This window comes from Ambystoma mexicanum, chromosome 3p, assembly GCF_040938575.1.
Source record: "Ambystoma mexicanum isolate Mex_15411 chromosome 3p, UKY_AmexF1_1, whole genome shotgun sequence".
Lineage (NCBI taxonomy): Eukaryota > Metazoa > Chordata > Amphibia > Caudata > Ambystomatidae > Ambystoma > Ambystoma mexicanum.
The window spans coordinates 562,983,471-563,000,728 of NC_090925.1; the positions used below are offsets into that span (position 1 = coordinate 562,983,471).

Below are 17,258 nucleotides of genomic sequence, written 5' to 3' on the forward strand. Positions count from 1 at the left end.
ATTATTTATGTATTTATTGTGGGTTTTAACGTGCGCTATCAGGCCGATGTGTGTGGACGTTCTCCTGGACATGTGTTTCTGTTGCACTATGTGGACGCATGGTACTTCACATGGATGGACTGTGTGGATTTGGCATTGTTTTATCTGGCACACCTACCTGAATCTTCGGATGTCTGCACTCCTTTCTCCATCCCTCCGACTCCCTCTATGCTCTCCATTCCGATGGTGGAGGCACAGATTTCTTCCCAGGGGGTCAACTTGATGGGTGATTCAGGACCTCCCCCGGTGGCTGTGGCAATGTTGCGGTTGGCAGAGAGTATGCTGCGGACGCGTATCCGCAGGTCGTCCCATCGCTTGCGGCATTGCTGTGGGGTGCGGGGTGCGGTCCCCACCGCACTTACCCGCTGTGCCACCAGAGCCCATATGGTCTTCTTGTTTGCAAGTGCCGTTCTGGTCATTTGCGTGGAGAAGACGACGGCAGCATTCTCCTGGAGGGTCTCTGTTAGCACGGTGAGTTCCTCACGGGAGAAGTGGACCTGCCGCTTGCGGTCGCACGCTTTCTTCGCTACATTTCCCATTTGTCTTGGTTTCGCTAGGGTGGGTGACGGGTTGGGGTGTGTTTCAGGGTAGTGATTTTAGTGGTTGTGTGGTTTTAGTGGTTTTATAGGTGTACGCCGGGATGTTTCCCGTTCCGGGCCCATGTTTTTACTTCCGTTTCCGTATATTTCCGGTCACCGTACTTTCCGGTAGGCGCACACTGCGGTGACCGCTAAGAGGGGTGGCGGTATTGCACCTAGGGCGCCGTACGGCGGCGGTGTGGGCCGTTTTGGGGTCATTTCCGCCATCGCGGACTTTGCACTTCCGCCGTGGCGTGGTGCTCGTGCCCGATGGGTCGGAATGGGCCGCACTTTGCTCCTTCGTGAAATGGCGGAAACGCTATTTACGCTGTGGCGCTCCGGTCAGTCACTTTCCGCCAGGGTCGTAATGAGGGTCAGTGAATATTCCAGTTAAAACAGGGTTGCTGTAAGGTGAGCGTGCTACCGAAAAATACCAAACACCCCCCAGCCTGAAGGGTGTAAAGTTAATTTCAGTGTTTCAGGTAATTATTCTGCTCACCATCAGGCCCGAACACTAAAGGAACTGATACCCAAAGACTTGAATTGTCTTCCAAGATACATGTAGATAAATAATCGGGCTGTAATACCCTTAAACAGCCACCAGATGGTGCAAGCGTGACTTCAGGCTGGGAATGAATAATAAAAGCTTGCGCATGACATTACAGTCACAAGAAATCACCTCCTTCCTTCATGTTGTCAACATTATGCCTGATACGTGCCTCACTGCAGAATTCATAAGGCTGAAGACGTTCACACATCCGCTCCTGCCACACCACTTACAGCGCTGTAGATGTTCGCTCCAGCATGCAGGTAAGGAGGTTGCTCTACACAACTTTGTTGTGTCCGTTCACTGCTTCTGTGTACCCCCACAGGAGCTTCCCGCTCTAGGTACTTTCCCCGCACCTGGGGTCTTTTCTCCCTGAGTGATCCCTCCTCGTTGCCACTAATGAAGTAATCAATAAACATTGTGGTAGTAGAAAAGAAGTTTATTCCATATAAAGTGGTATTGACTAATACAAGACCCCAGTCAACATATAGCAGGGTCATCTGAATGACCATGTTGAAGGCAGTGGCAGTTGGTGACCTATGACGCATTATCACGTCACAGCCTCGGGTGCGCGAGGTGAGACAGAGCGTCCGTCTCGCTCACCCAAGATGTGCATTGGATACAACAAAAAGGCACACATCTAACACCCCAGAAACCCTGATCAGGGTAAAGATGGGGAACCCATTCTGACAACCCTTATGGATGACAACATTATTACAGTTGTGTCTTGGAATATGGCTGGGGCAAAGAAGAAAGTAAAGTTCCTGGACGGGATTGATTATTTTGACCAAGTAATCTAATTCTTCTGCAAGAAACTTGGTTAGCTAATAACCTAAATATCGATGGTTTTTATTCTTATCCAATTCTCACACAAAAAAACACTTGCGGGAGACATTTGGGGGGAATGACAATATTGGTGAAATCAAATTATGTGTGTCACCTGCTAATTTTATATCTTCCAGCCACATTTCTGTAGGCTTTGAAAATATGTGTGGACAATTCAAATGAACTATGGATAGCCCTCACAAACAATACAAGAACCAATGTTTAAATGACCTTAACTCAATTATGGATACATTGATACTGCAAATAGAAACAATACTTATATTGGGAGGGGACTCCACGTTGAACATTGGAAATGCCCCCCACTCCCTCCAGTATATTTGATGAAACAGAAGACAAGGTGGCTGATGTACTGGAACCTATCATGAGTGATCCATGCATGTGTTTAGTGGGCTTAAGATATGGATGTAGTTATATGAATGGGACCTATGCTCCATTAATGGCCGAGTATCGGAAGACAGCATACAGAAGTACACGTTCAGGGCAAAGCAGGGACATCCCTATATTGAGAACTTCTGTTTTCCAATAAAGCATTGGGGATTATTGGAAGAGGTTTATGCGGTTGAGGTTGTTCTTAGTGATCACCAACCAGTAGTATTAAAATGCAACTGGTTTAATAAACAAATGCTAATAATCCACATCTGTCAATGGCCAACTTGGCAACTTCGAAACAAAGACATAAATGGAATATGGTTGATCAAGTTGCGCTCCAAAAGAACATAATCATCTCATACCACCAGACAATTAATTCATTATTAGATGGCCCTGAATTACTACATGAAATAGTTTCTGAATGTAATGCCTTGATGTAGGATTTATCAAATTTCAGATGACTTTCTTGAGAAAGGGAAAGTTGGCACTGTGACGATCCTTTAGATAGTGTCACTTTTCCACAGGGGGAGACCCTTTCCACGAGGCTATGGAGGTGCGGCCGCTAACCTATAGTCCCCGTAGGGGTGTAAATATGCAGGAGGACCTCATGGAGAGGAACCCCCTCCTGGGGACAAGGACGTGAATCGAGGAACCTGCCCCTTTAAAACCCAACCCCATAAGGTACTAACATCACCCAGATCTCCTTTACCTGGGATCGTATCAGAGACCATCTGGGGGCTCGTGGACGAAAGTAAGACTGAGACAGAAAAGAGTCGATACAACACCCTGGCAAATGAAACAGATATCATTGGTGAGGCACCGGGAAAGCATCTTATCATTTGGCCGGGTGTCGGCCCAGCGGAAGGACGAAGAGTGTATCACGGTGGAGTGACCTGTAGTGGGTGGACCATGCAGTCCTACAACGACACCAAGACTGCTACCCTAAGCCTGTCGCAAGGGAGATGAAATAAGATTGGGGAAAATCCTGATTGGTGGTGTATGCCTGGCTGGTACAGAAGAGATAGTCGAGTCCGTTACCATCATCAGAGCAGTAAGCACTACAGAGCCTCAGAGACAAGCGTCCAGCCAGAGAAAATCTATACACTGCCACAATATTCTCCGGCAGAAATGATGAGACATCCCAAAGGAAAGAGCGGGTAATTGGAAATGTTAGAATCCCAGAGACAGCCAAGCGGAATATTAGGCAGAATCCTGTGCAGTTCCCTTGGGGAGCACTACAAAAAGATTAAGACTACAGGAGCAGCAGTAAACCCAATTAGTAGCAGTCTGCACCACCCAGATTTACCTGGTAGGTGTGGCTGAGCAGTCAGACTTCTCTCAAGAAGAGTAGGGCAGTATGCAGAGTATACACAATAGGGCCAAAACACAGTAGAGCAAACAAACACCGACCAGAGCTTTGCATAAAAAGTATATAATTATTTATTTAAAACACACTTTAGGCAATACACTAGCACTCTAAATGAAAAGTAAGTTAAAACACAGTCAGGTAAGTATACACACCTCCCTTGATAACTATCAGACAAGTCCGGGTTAAAGCACAACTATTTGTTAAAACAGAAGTGAGCGCTTAACCTAGATGGCACTCCAATAGTTTAGGTAAAAAAGGGAGAGAAAAGGCAGAGCATAAAATAAAACAGTTCCCAGCACTTTTAAGAGTTCAGAGCAAGGGGAGAAAGACAGGTTATAGTGTAGAGGCAAAGTTCATAGGCTAGGTCCACTTTAAATGGAGCAAAGCGAAATGTGCCCAGGATCACACGGTTTAAAGTGCACTGAAAGTCTTTGCAGAGTGTTCAAAAGAGGTTGGGGTGATTCAAAAGATATAGTTAGAAGGCCTGGAGCCAACCCAGTTTAGAAGCCAAAGATTTAAGGGTCACCTTTAGCAATCTGTAGAAAGGGAGGTCAGGCAGGACACAGTGCCTTAAAGAGAAAGGAAGCTCCAGCGGGGGCAGTTGTTCCTGGCAGTGGTTGAAGTTTGTGGTTCCGACCACGGAAAGAGAAGATCTCATCGAGGAGGAAACGTGGAGTTGTTGCACTGCACAGGGATGAAACCAGCCACGGAGTTCCAGATTAAAAGGTGCAGTCCTTTTCTTCGCGGTTAAAAGTGGTGACCTTGGCTATCCGGCCGCCGGGGTGCTTGGCACGGGCGATTCAACCAAGTGACGTCTTTGGAAGCAAAAAAGGGCGAACTGGTTGGTCCTGCCAGCTCAAAGGGAGAAGACTCTCCAGCAGAAGATCTTCTCTTGTTGTTGGAAAAGTGGTGAGTTTGTTGCAGCAGGGCTTCACCGGTGGTGTCGTCGGTTGCAGATGGCTCAGCTTCTTCCCTCTTCGGATTCTTAGGTCCTGTGGCGACTTCTGAAGTTCCAGTCCCAAAGGCCCTGCTTTTATGCAGAAAAACCCACATTCATCAGCCTAGCTGTCAATCACACATGCTAAGTGGTGAGCCGGGTGGCTCACCAGTGGGCCAATCAGAGTCGAGTGTGACTTGGGTTGCTAAGGCAACGCAGTCCAGGGTGCCAATTCCCCCCTCCACCCTTCCTATGGAACCCAGACAGAGTGGCACCATTTGGAGGGCTTCTGTGGAGAAGCACGCCAAAATAGTGGAACAAAGGGCTCGATCTTGGTCAGAGTTACAGAGACGGACACAAACGCCATTTTAGAATCAAGTTCTGGCAAAAAGACCCAATCGGTGATTTAATATTAAATAAATAAACCGGCGCTATCTTTAACATTGCACCAAAAAGTGGTGCGTTTAAAATCAATGGGAAAATCCCATAGAGAATATTCCGTAGGAATATTTCACGTGGTAACCACTGCCACCAACCAGAAACTCGACGAGGGGGGATGGGACAGTGCCCCCTCGAAAACAGACCCAGGGTCAATCGAATTACCCCTTACCAGTACTTCCACAATATAATGGTTTGTACTGGTTCTGTTCACAATTTTGGACTAGTAAAGCCAATGGTGACTTTACATGCCCTGGGAGACAGTAGTCAGATATGGAGTCTATGTTTGGGGGTCACTGTGACACCCCTGTGGTACTGCACTGAGGGTGCTGTGTACCACACATACAGAAAAACAGATGATACCCTATGGAGTAAAAAGAAACCCCATAGCCCATAAGCACATAACAAGTCAAAGACATACCTCAAATCATGTCTAAGAGTGGGAGTAAAAGAGTCTCACTCTTAGCAGGAGATAAAAACAAACCCCAAAAATCCAGCAAAGCTGCTGGGGGACTCACTAGGTTTGGGAAATTAGCCTTATAAGAGAATTCTCCCTAACACTCGTCGCCCCCAGACTAAGGGACAGGAGGATTCAATCCACTCCTGGATGAATCTCATACCTCTAGTCGGTTATAAACATCCTAGAGAGACCATCAGCATTTTGGTGGTGACACCCTGACCTGTGCTCAATGGTGAAAACAAACCCTTGAAGGCAGATTGACCATCTCAATAGTTTTGGGTTTTCCCCTTTCATTTGCATTAACCATCTCAAGGGTTGGTGGTCAGTCTGAATAACAAAAGTAGAACCATACAAGTATGGCCTAAACTTCTTCAGAGCCCACACAATAGCAAAACACTCTCTTTCAATGGTTGCCCACCTTGTTTCAGGATCCTTCCGTTTTCTACTGATGAAGCAAATGGGGTGTTCCCTACCTTTCTCATCCAGTTGGCTAAGGACTGCACCTATACCTGCATTAGAAGCATCAGTTTGTACAATGAAAGTTTGGTGGTAGTCAGGAGCTCTGAGAACTGGAGCTCGACAAAGGGCTATCTTCAGGTTTTCAAAGGCCTGATTGCACTCCTCATTCCATTTGACCTTTTTAGGGAACTTAGGAGAGGAAATCACATTCAGTGGAGAAGCTATGGTCCCATAGTTCTCTATGAAATTCCTGCAGTACCCAGTGAGGCCTAGGAAGGCTCTCACCTGGGTATGAGTAGTAGAAGTTGTCCAATTTTGCACAGCTTCAATCTTACTGGGCAAAGGCCTTATTTCCCCACCTCCTACCTCATGTCCAAGGTAGACCACTTTACTGGCACTTGTCTTTATGGTCAGATTGGCCTTTTCCAGAGCCTGCAAAACCTGTCCTAAGAGGTCAACATGCTCTTCCCAGGAGTGGCTGAACACTGCAATGTCATCCAAGTATGCCATGCAGAAGTCCTCCATCCCAGTCAGAACCTGATTTACCATCCTTTGGAAGGTAGCAGGTGCATTCTTCAGTCCACAAGGCATAACCTTAAATTGGTATAAGCCAACTGGGGTAGAAAATGCAGTTTTCTCCTTGGCATGGTCTGTCAGGGCTATTTGCCAATAGCCTGACGTCAGATCAAATGTGCTGAGGGACTTGGCTGCACCAAGTTTATCCACCAACTCATCTGTCCTTGGCAAAGGATGGGCATCAGTCTTGGTGACTGCATTAAGAGCTCTATAGTCCACACAGAATCTCAGTTCTTTGGATCCTGCCTTTGGTAGTAACACAACTGGGCTAGACCATGGACTAGTAGAGGGCTCTATTACCCCGAGGTCAAGCATCTTGCTGACCTCTCCCTTGATGTGGGTTCTTACATTCTCTGACATTCTGTATCCTCTGCTTTTTACTGGCAGACAATCACCAGTGAGTATATCATGCTGTCCCCAAGGGGTCAAGCCTGGTGAAAGTGAGAACAGGGAGGCAAACTGATTTAACATGGATTTGCACTCCTCCTGTTGTTCAGGTGTCAGATGTGAAGAGATATTAACTCCTTCAATCTTTTCATCCAAAGGTAAGCCTCTGAGAAGATCAGGGAGAGGTTCACTCTCTTCTTCCTCTGCTGCTGAAGCTAGAAGCAAAGCTCCTACTTCAGTCTAGAGACATAAGCCTTTAGTCTGTTGGTGTGGAAGACTCTGGGAGCCTCCTTGGGATTGCCCAAGTCCACCAGATAGTTGACCTCTCCAAGTTTTCCCACAATCTTGAAGGGTCCCATCCATTTGTCTTGCAAGGCCCTCTGCCTTGTTGGAATCATAACAAGAACTAGCTGGTCTTGAGCGAACTCAATCATGTTAGCCTTTTGATCATGCCAATGCTTGACCAAAGCTTGCCCAGTTATCACTAGCTTGAGCCATCATCTGTGACATTCTCCTCCGGAGTCCTATCACGTAGTCAGTCACTCTGACTGGCTTGGGGGAAGGGGCACTCTCCAACCCCTCCTTAATCAGGGCCAATGGACCTCTGACTGGATGGCCATAGAGAAGTTCAAAGGGACTATAGCCTACTCCCTCCCGAGGGACTTCTCTATAAGCAAAGAGAAGGCATGGTAGTAGAAGGTCCCACTTTCTTCTAAGGGGTTCTTCTAAAGTACCTATCATGCTCTTCATTGTTCTATTAAACCTTTTAACCAATCCATTTGTCTGTGGGTGGTAGGCGGTAGGTAACTCCACAGTTTTTCCACATGGCTTTCATGTAGTGGGACATAACATTTGACCACCTGTCAGAGACTACCTCCTTAGGAAACCCAACCCTGGTAAAAATAACAAGGAGGGCCTTAGCCACAGCCTGAGCTGTAACAGTCCTCATAGGAATTGCCTCAGGGTATCTAGTAGCATGGTCTACTACAACAAGGCTAAACCTGTTGCCTGAGGAGGTTGGAGGATCAAGGGGACCAACAATTTCAATCCCTACCCTCTCAAATGGGACTCCCACCACTGGGAGAGGCACTAAAGGTGCCACATTCTTGGAACCACTTTTGCCAGAAGTTTGTCAGGTGTGACAGCTCTTGCAGAACTTATCTACCTCAGTCCCCATCTTTGGCCAATAAAAGTAGAGTGAGAGTCTTTCCTTGGTCTTCTTGAAACTCAAGTGACCAGCCAAAGGAATCTCATGGGCTAGCTGCAAGAACTGAAGTCTGTTTTCTTGAGGGACTACAAGTCATTTGTAGTCTCCAGGTGCAGACTCAGTCAGTTCACTGTAGAAGAGGCCATCTTCCCAGTGTAACCTATACTTCCCAGGCTCTTGCCCAGCAGCCTGAGAAGCTGCCTGGTGGCGGAGACCTTCCAGAGTTGGACATTCTCCCTGGGCCTTACGGAAAGCTGATCTGCTGGGTCCACCTTCTGCCAGTAAAGACTGCAGCTCAGGATGGTCAGCAGGGTCCAGATCTTCAATAAGTTCTTGGCCTCCTACTAGCTCTTCTTCAGAGTCTAGTTCAACCACACAGGGTTGTACCTCCCTCTCAGCCTCAGCTGGAAGTGGAGTTACGGGTGTAACTTTGAACAACCTAGGGGAAGACCTTATTGGAATCACTGGAGTGCTTGCTGCTGGTTTCTTCTTAGAAGTCTTGGGTTGCCCCTTTGCTTCTGGTTGCTTAGAGATTGCAGTAAGTAGTTCCAGTGGGGTAGGAGTGATTTATTTTTCCATCATCTCCTGGGGAGAACCTCTCAAGGATTTCTCCCTGGCAGGTCTGGTTAGTTCCTGTAACCGTTTACTAGGAGGTCTGGGGGTATGTGACACAACTACAAGAGCTTTCAGGTCATTTCCCAACAGAACTCTTCCTGGTACATCACATTGTACACTGACAGGTATCTTCACAGTCATATCATTGCACTGGATGAGAGCTGGTAACTGGGTACACATCTGCACAGGCCCTCCAGCTAACTTGGTGAGGCATTTGGGTTCCCTAGCAACCTCCTCTCCCTTGAAAAAAGATTCATCCACCACAGTTATGCTGACCCCAGTGTCCCTAATGGCAGGAGTCTCCTGACCATTCACATGGGCACTGTCCTTATAATACTCTTTAGTATTATCTGGGATAGAATTATAGACATCTAAATTCTGTTGTTCCCACAACCCTAGGGACACTAAAGAAACACTGGCTGAGACTCCAATGGGATCATCAGCCAGTAGTAGAAAGTTTCCACTTGTCATTGGTACTTCCTCCTCTGGAGCGAAGGTTAGGGAGACAAGCTGGACCCTGTGATGCTGGAAATGCATCGGAGGGACAGGGCCTCCGTATCCTTGTCCTTTACTTCTTTTCATCGTGTTTTCTGTCGTGTTTTCCGTGCAGGAGTCCATGTGAGACTCCTGGCGGTGCAGCTCTCTCTCTTTTGGTTTGGTGAACGGACCCATGGGATGCCCTTATGGCACCCATGGGTGGGGGTGCAACCCTGTGCCCCTAGTGTATGTTTTTGGGCACCTGTGGGTGGCCCGCAGAGCAGGGTATGGGCTGGTGGCAGCTCCATGCTGAATTTGACAGGTGCGCGGAGTATCCTCCATTTTGGGATACCCCGGCCCTGCCATTGGGATCAGTTGATTCCGGATGGAAAACAAAATGGCCCCTGCGGCCGTTTGCTTTCTATTATCCATTACCTTGTTTTCCCAAAGTCCTGGGAAGCCCTGACTCTGTCCCTTCCCCCTGACTGGCTGTTGGATGGAAGTGCCATATATGGTGTTGTTGTGAAGGCCCGGCCAGACTAGCTGGAGCCTTCCCGGTGATGTATGCTGTGGGTACCTCCTGTGGGTCGGACCCGTGTGAATAGAGTGTGTGACGAATATGCATTCTGTGTTGTGGATGTCTAGTATCTTGTGGTTGACACAATGACTGAGACAGCCCTTCCCGAAACCGGTATGAATGCAGCTTGGAGTGTTGAATTGCTCGGTACTTGTCCCAATACACATAACTTGTTGTGAGTGTCTGGAGAGAAGTGAATGGCCTGAATACCTTGTGTGCCTGATTGGCTACCTGCCTGCATGAATGCCCTTAGTCGTGATTGGATGCTTGAGTGTGACCCAGCGGAATTAATGGGAGATCAACAGTATATCTGGGGACCTCTCACTGCTAGGAATCGTGTTCAGAAGCTGAAGTCCACTACGACGAGTAACTGGAGTAACTGAAGCTTGACCTTGAAGCCCTGCTGGACGAGAAGAATTGCTGTTGCTCTACTTCACAATCTGAAAGCTGCTGTGTCTCCAAGGACTGACCCAGAGAGGACCTGGTAAGGCGCCCTCTTCCCGAGCTACGAGGGACCATCATGCACAGCTGATCTTTGCCAATGCTCCCTGGTAGACAGACCTTCGACAGGCTGCCGACCCGAGACGGGGACTGCCGCGGAATCTCAAAGAGAAGCACTCGGACTGTTGTCCGACACTGTCGACGACCGCCGTCGCCGACCGGAGCCGCTGTGCTCCCGTTTGCCTAAGAACTTCATTTTGATCATCGGACACTCTCGTCTGCATCGTCGCCCGCTTTATCCCGCTGGAGAAGGCCCGACCGTTGACGCACTGAGGAGTATCCGCCGGTGGGTTTCCCGCCACCTAAGGACCATAGAGACGCCGACGACTCGACGCCCTTGCTGGGCCACAGTTCTTCATCATCTCTTTGGGGTCCAGAACTATCGTCACCGAGGTGCCCCGCATGCCTCTTCCTTGCAGGACGCCAACGCTCTGTCGTTGACGAGCACCGCTAGGAACGAAGCTGCCACTTCACTGCCGTAGTTCAACCTGTTCGCCGTTGGACGTTCGACGACCCGTGACTCCTGCCTTAAAGGGAGGGCACTCAAGAAGGGCCGTCGATTCCCCGACACCGAACGCCGAGTTCCTCGACGCCTCTCGACGATCCGTGGCTCCTGCTTTAAAGGGAGTCACTCAAGAAGGATCGGTCGACGTATCTTCGGAGGACTCTACTCCACCAGGTACATTGGGGGGATAAAACCTTAATAGGAGGAAATAAGACTATTGAACAATATATGGACTGGGCTTGTGCTATATATCTTTATTTACAGGTTGCCCAGGTGGGGGGATCTCCACGCAGAACTGTGCCTAGCGGTAGGGGTCAACATTCTGCCTATTGTTTCAACCATCTTGCGTTCCTTCCTATCTCTAGTGCTGGTTTCCTCGTTATTGATCTGTGTGACATTTTAACCGTACAGTTGATGCACTTTAATGAGATTTGATAACATTGGTGGTACCACTTTAGAATTGTATATATTTATCATTATTGACCTCCGAGTACAAAGTGCGTTATTATGATCGTGTACATACCTTTGAATATTAATTATATAAAGACTGTGTTTTCAGTAATACAGTGTGTGGACATTCCTTTGTGGGGGTTCGGGGACTACACTGTACTTAAGAACCAGCCTGCATCACCTCCTGAGAAGCTAGGCCTTTATTGCTCGACTATGTTACCAATAATAGAGAATCTTGGCTGGGGTCCTCTGTGCCTCTCCTCTACCATATAGAGAGCGGAAGTACAGACACCCCCTACCAGTCTTTACACTGGTGGCAGCGGTGGGATGCTTATGCTTTTAAGAATCAGTGTATAACCGTGCCACTTACAAAATATCTGCACTTTATTAAATTAAGGTTTGGTTGTGTACAAAATAACTGCACTACAAGCAATGGAGTCTATTGCAAATGGTAAATTGACTCGGATGAGCTTAGAGGCTCTCCAGAGTGCTTGTGAAGCCAGGGAGTTAGACTTTGTGGATAAGTCTAGGGCCGAGCTGATAGCTGCCCTGGTGGACTACCAGACCGATGGTGAAACTCTTGATGAGGGGGGGAATGCAACCAATGAGGACTCTGCCCCTGGGGTTTCTACTGATTCTGTTTCTGGGAATGCCGCCATTCCTGCTGCCTCTGTTCCGAACCCCAGCAATTCCTTGGAGCTTGAGTTATTAAGGATGAAATTGGCCTTTGACTATCGCAAGTTGGAAATAGATGCTGATCTTATGAAGGAGGAATTGGCTCAACAAGTTGAACTCAAGAATAGGGATCTTGAACTCAAAGACAAGGACACTGAATGTCAGAGAATCCAGCTAGAGAAAGCTAGAGTGGAGACTTCCGCGAAACCCAGTGAGAGTGTCAGGTCCCCAGCAACTAAATTTATGAAAGATTTGGTTGGTGTGTTTGTGGAGGGTTCTGATATCCTCCAATGGATTGAAGCATTTGAAATGGCTTGTGCAATTCATGATGTTGACAAAAGAGATTGGGCTAAGTGTTTAATAAGCAGAGTGCCTCAGACTGGGTATGACTGTATTCTGAAGCTGAGTGTGGAAGAAAGGGGTCAGTATGAGTTTATGAAATCTGCTTTGATTGCCAAGTTTGGCAAGACATCTACCCAATAGCTTAAAAGGTTCAGGGATTTTAAGAAAAGAGAGCATGTGTCTTGGGTTGACTAGGTGAGTGCTGCGCACATGAATATGATGGGGTGGATTGATGGTTACAAGGTGAAAACTTTTGTTGAATTGTCCCACCTGTTGTTTTTTGAGCATTTTTCTGAAGTCTGTTCACCAGAGCTGCGTCAGTATGTTGCTGACCAGAACATTTTGGATCCCTTTAAGCTGGCTAGGTTGGCTGACAAGTGGGTCTCCCACCGGGTGTCCCCTAAGGACTCCAGTGGGAAGGACAACAACAAAGAAAAGGGGGCCTCTCAGAAAGCTGAGGAGTCCCCAAAGCAGTCACAGTCGGGTAAACCCAAACCCTCCTCTCTGAAGACCCAAAAATCTAGTGGGGATAAGTCATCTGTGGGTGGGAATAAGAGTAGTGGTCCACCTGCTGCAAAGCAGGCTCTCGGTGGTTCCAGTACCGTACCCCGCACTCCCGGCACTTGTTGGGATTGTGGGGCTCTGGATCACAGAAGGGGTGTCTCCAAGTGTAAAGGTAAGGCACTTGGAGTACAGGCTGTCAGCCTGACCTACCCTTACCCCATGTCTGAGGTGGAGGCCACTGTCCTCCCCTCCTCTACAGGAATCACATTTGGTGCTCCTGTAGAGATTTCCTTAGTGTCCCTTGGGGCCTGGGACCAGTACGCAGAAGTACTGGCCACTATCCCACAGAACACCCGTAGGTTTTTGAGAAGTGTCCTCCTGAATGGCCAGCCTTCTACTGGTTTGAGAGACACTGGGGCAAGCATGACAGTGGTGGACAGGACCCTGCTCAAGCCAGAGGACTATGTAGGTGCTCCTCTGAGAACCACCAGGTTAGCTGGTGGGCCTCCCAAATTATCGCCTGTAGCCCGAGTCACACTCGTAATTGGAGACAAGACAGCATAGCTTCCTGTCCTGGTTCAGGACAATGTCCCTGCTAACATTCTGTTAGGAAATGATCTAGTCAAGTTGGGATTGATCGCGGATGGTCTTCCCATGACTGCTGCTGCGGTCACTAGGTCACAGGTGACACCGAGGTCTGGCTGTGAGTCAGGTACCCGAGCCGAAGGCACGGCCTAAGGCAAGACGAAGGAAGAGCAAGAAGGCCACCTCTGTGGAGGGGGCTCCTTCTCTTCCTGCTGTTCCTACAGCACCCATTGGGATCCATGCTCCGGACGGGCTGGGTCCAGTGATAAACCCCCTCTCAACTCCTGTGGGAGAAGAACCAGAAGACTCTCCTGTGGGAGAGGTTCTCAACCCGGAGGATCAACCCGACCTTCAATGCTTGTTAGCTGAAGGGGGACCCTCCCGGGCAGACTTCTGTAAAGGACAGAGAGAGTGTCACTCTCGAGGGTCTGAGGAAACAGTCCCTGTCCCAGGCACAAGGAGAAGTAGCTAGGACATTCCGGATTTATTGGGAGGGTGAGCTCCTTGTTAGTGAGCCCACTGAGCCTGAACCTGGTGCCCTCAAGAGGTTGGTGGTACCCCAGGTTTACAGGCCCTTCCTACTGCAGTTGGCGAATGAGGTGCCCTTGGCTGGTCATCTTGGTACCAAGAAGACTAAGCAGAGGCTCTCTGCCCATTTCTACTGGCCTCAGATGGGAGTAGAAGTGGAGTCCCACTGCAGGACCTGCCCAACTTGTCAGTTGTCTGGCAAGACTGGAGGCAGTGTCATTGCCCCACTGCAGCCATTGCCAGTGATTGGCACACCATTTGAGAGGGTGGGCATCGACATTGTCGGTCCCCTTGACCCTCCCACATCAGGTGGACATCGGTTCATCCTGGTTTTGGTAGATCATGCCACCAGGTACCCTGAGGCTATACCCCTTTGGACCGTTACTGCCAAGGTGGTTGCCAGGGCTCTCCTGGGCATTTTCACCTGTGTTGGATTCCCCAAGGAGGTTGTCTCGGACAGAGGATCCAACTTCATGTCTAGTTACATGAAAACCATGTGGAAAGAGTGCGGGGTAAACCTACAAGTTCTCCACCTCTTACCACCCCAGACCAATGGTCTGGTTGAGAGATTTAATAAAACTCTCAAGGGCATGCTAGGTGCTTTGGAAGAGCCCCTAAGGAGGAAATGGGATCTCCTCCTGCGATGCCTGTTGTTTGCTTACAGAGAGGTACCTCAAGAGGTTGTTAGTTTCAGCCCCTTTGAGTTACTCTTTCGACATCCCGTGAGGGGGCCCCTTGCCTTGATCAGAGAAGGTTTGGAAGCCACCCCTCCCGGTCCCGCCAAGCAAGTGGGGGACTATGTGTTAGGCCTCAGACGGAGGATGACACAGATAATGGGTCAAGCAACAGCGAATCTCAAGGCCAGCCAGAAATTGAACAAATACTGGCATGACCTTAAAGCATCGCAAGTGGATTGGACTCCGGGACAGGAGATCCTCGTGATGGAGCCTACCAAGCCTCGGGCATTGGCAGATAAGTGAACTGGACCCTTCAGGATAATCTCCAAGATGGGCAAGGTCAATTATCTGGTTGACATGGGAATCCCAGGGGTAGCCCCTCAGATATTCCATGTTAATAGGCTTAAGCCTTTCCACAGGCGAGCCGAAGTCTCATGTCTCTTGCTGGCTTCAGAGCAAGAAGAGGATTAGAGTGAGCCCCTTCCTGATTTGCTGCATAGCAACCCTCAGGATGGCTCAGTGGAGGGAGTGCATCTCTCTCCAGATTTGACAACCGAGCAGCAGCGGGCCTGCCGGACTTTGCTCCAGCAGTATGCCTCGCTGTTTTCGCTGACGCCAGGCCTTACACCGTGGTGTAAGCATGAGATTGACACTGGTGACAGCGTGTCTGTCAAGAGCAGGAGCTACCGAATGTCAGATACGGTTAAGAACCACATCCAGGCTGAAGTCGCCAAGATGTTGGATCTGGGTGTTATTGAACCCTCAACCAGTCCCTGGTCCAGTCCCATGGTCCTTGTCCCCAAGGCAAGTTCCTAGGCAGGTACCAAGGATTGGAGGTTCTGTGTGGACTACCGAGGAGTCAATGCCGTCACCAAAACTGACGCGCACCCATTGCCCAGGGCTGATGAGCTCGTGGACACCAAATTCATGAGCACCTTTGACCTCACCTCAGGCTATTGGCAAATAGCTCTGACAGACCATGCCAAGGAAAAGACGGCGTTCTCAACACCAGAGGGACTCTACCAGTTTAGGGTCATGCCTTTTGGGTTGAAGAATGCCCCTGCCACCTTCCAGAGATTGGTCAATCATGCTCTCAGTGGGCTGGAAGCCTTTTGTGTGGCTTATTTAGACGGCATTGCCGTCTACAGTTCCACTTGGGAAGAGCACTTGACACATCTGGGTAGAGTGTTGCAGGCCTTGATAAGGGCTAACCTCACTATCAAGGCCACCAAGTGCCAGATAGCTCAGGGGAAAGTCACGTATCTTAGTCATGAGGTAGTAGGGGGTCAAATCCAACCTCTCCCCAGTAAGGTAGAGGATGTACATGACTGGGAGACTCCCACTACTCAAACCCAGGTGAGAGCCTTTTTGGGCCTCACCGGGTATTATCGCAATTTCATGGCGGACTATGGAACCATAGCTGCACCTCTGACAGCTCTGACTTCACCCAAACATCCTAGGGAGGTTAATTGGACTGAAGACTGTCAGAGGGCCTTTGATGGCTTGAAAGAAAGTCTGTGTAGGGCACCCGTGTTGTGTGCGCCTTACTACAGCTGACCCTTTATCGTCCAGACGGATGCCTGCAACACCGGAATTGGAGCTGTCTTGTCCCAGTTAGATGACAAAGGGAGAGAACATCCTATCATATTCATCAGCAGACAACTCAAGGGTAGAGAACTTAGGTGGGCTACTGTTGAAAAGGAATGTTTTAGTATAGTTTGGAGCCTTAGGCGTTTTAGGCCCTACCTTCCGGGGTCTACCTTCAAGGTCCAAACAGATCATAAGCCCCTGAAGTGGCTTATGCAGATGAAGGGTGAGAACCCGAAACTGCTCAGGTGGTCCATTAGCCTGAAAGGGCTAGACTTCACCATAGAGCACAGACCAGGGAAGAGTCCCGATAATGCAGATGGCCTTTCCAGAAGGTATGTTGACCGTCTGGATGGGGGTGTCTATCCCGTGAGAGATTAGGCAACCTCCACCTCAGTCTGGGGGGGTGACTGTGATGCTGGAAATGCATCGGAGGGACAGGGCCTCCGTATCCTTGTCCTTTACTTCTTTTCATCGTGTGTTCTGTCGTGTTTTCCGTGCAGGAGTCCATGTGAGACTCCTGGTGGAGCAGCTCTCTCTCTTTTGGTTTGGTGAACGGACCCGTGGGATACCCTTATGGCACCCATGGGTGGGGGTGCAACCCTGTGCCCCTAGTGTATGTTTTTGGGCACCTGTGGGTGGCCCGCAGAGCAGGGTAGGGGCTGGTGGCAGCTCCATGATGAATTTGACAGGTGCGCGGAGTATCCTCCATTTTGGGATACCCCGGCCCTGCCATTGGGATCAGTTGATTCCGGATGGAAAACAAAATGGCCCCTGCGGCCGCTTGCTTTCTATTACCCATTACCTTGTTTTCCCAAAGTCCTGGGAAGCCCTGACTCTGTCCCTTCCCCCTGACTGGCTGTTGGATGGAAGTGCCATATATGGTGTTGTTGTGAAGGCCCGGCCAGACTAGCTGGAGCCTTCCCGGTGATGTATGTTGTGGGTACCTCCTGTGGGTGGGACCCGAGTGAATAGAGTGTGTGACGAATATGCATTCTGTGTTGTGGATGTCTAGTATCTGGT

The 17,258-nt window shown here is 49.1% G+C and overlaps 1 protein-coding gene across 1 annotated transcript in view; it reads left to right on the forward strand.

The window, feature by feature from the left end:
- The first annotated feature begins 1,302 nt into the window (after window positions 1–1,302).
- LOC138580615 (uncharacterized) overlaps window positions 1,303–17,258 on the forward strand; it is a 182,530-nt gene continuing 166,574 nt past the window's right edge. The window contains exon 1 of the mRNA XM_069651285.1: window positions 1,303–1,427. The gene's annotated coding sequence lies outside the window, so the exon portion shown is untranslated. The remainder of the gene's footprint in view (window positions 1,428–17,258) is intronic.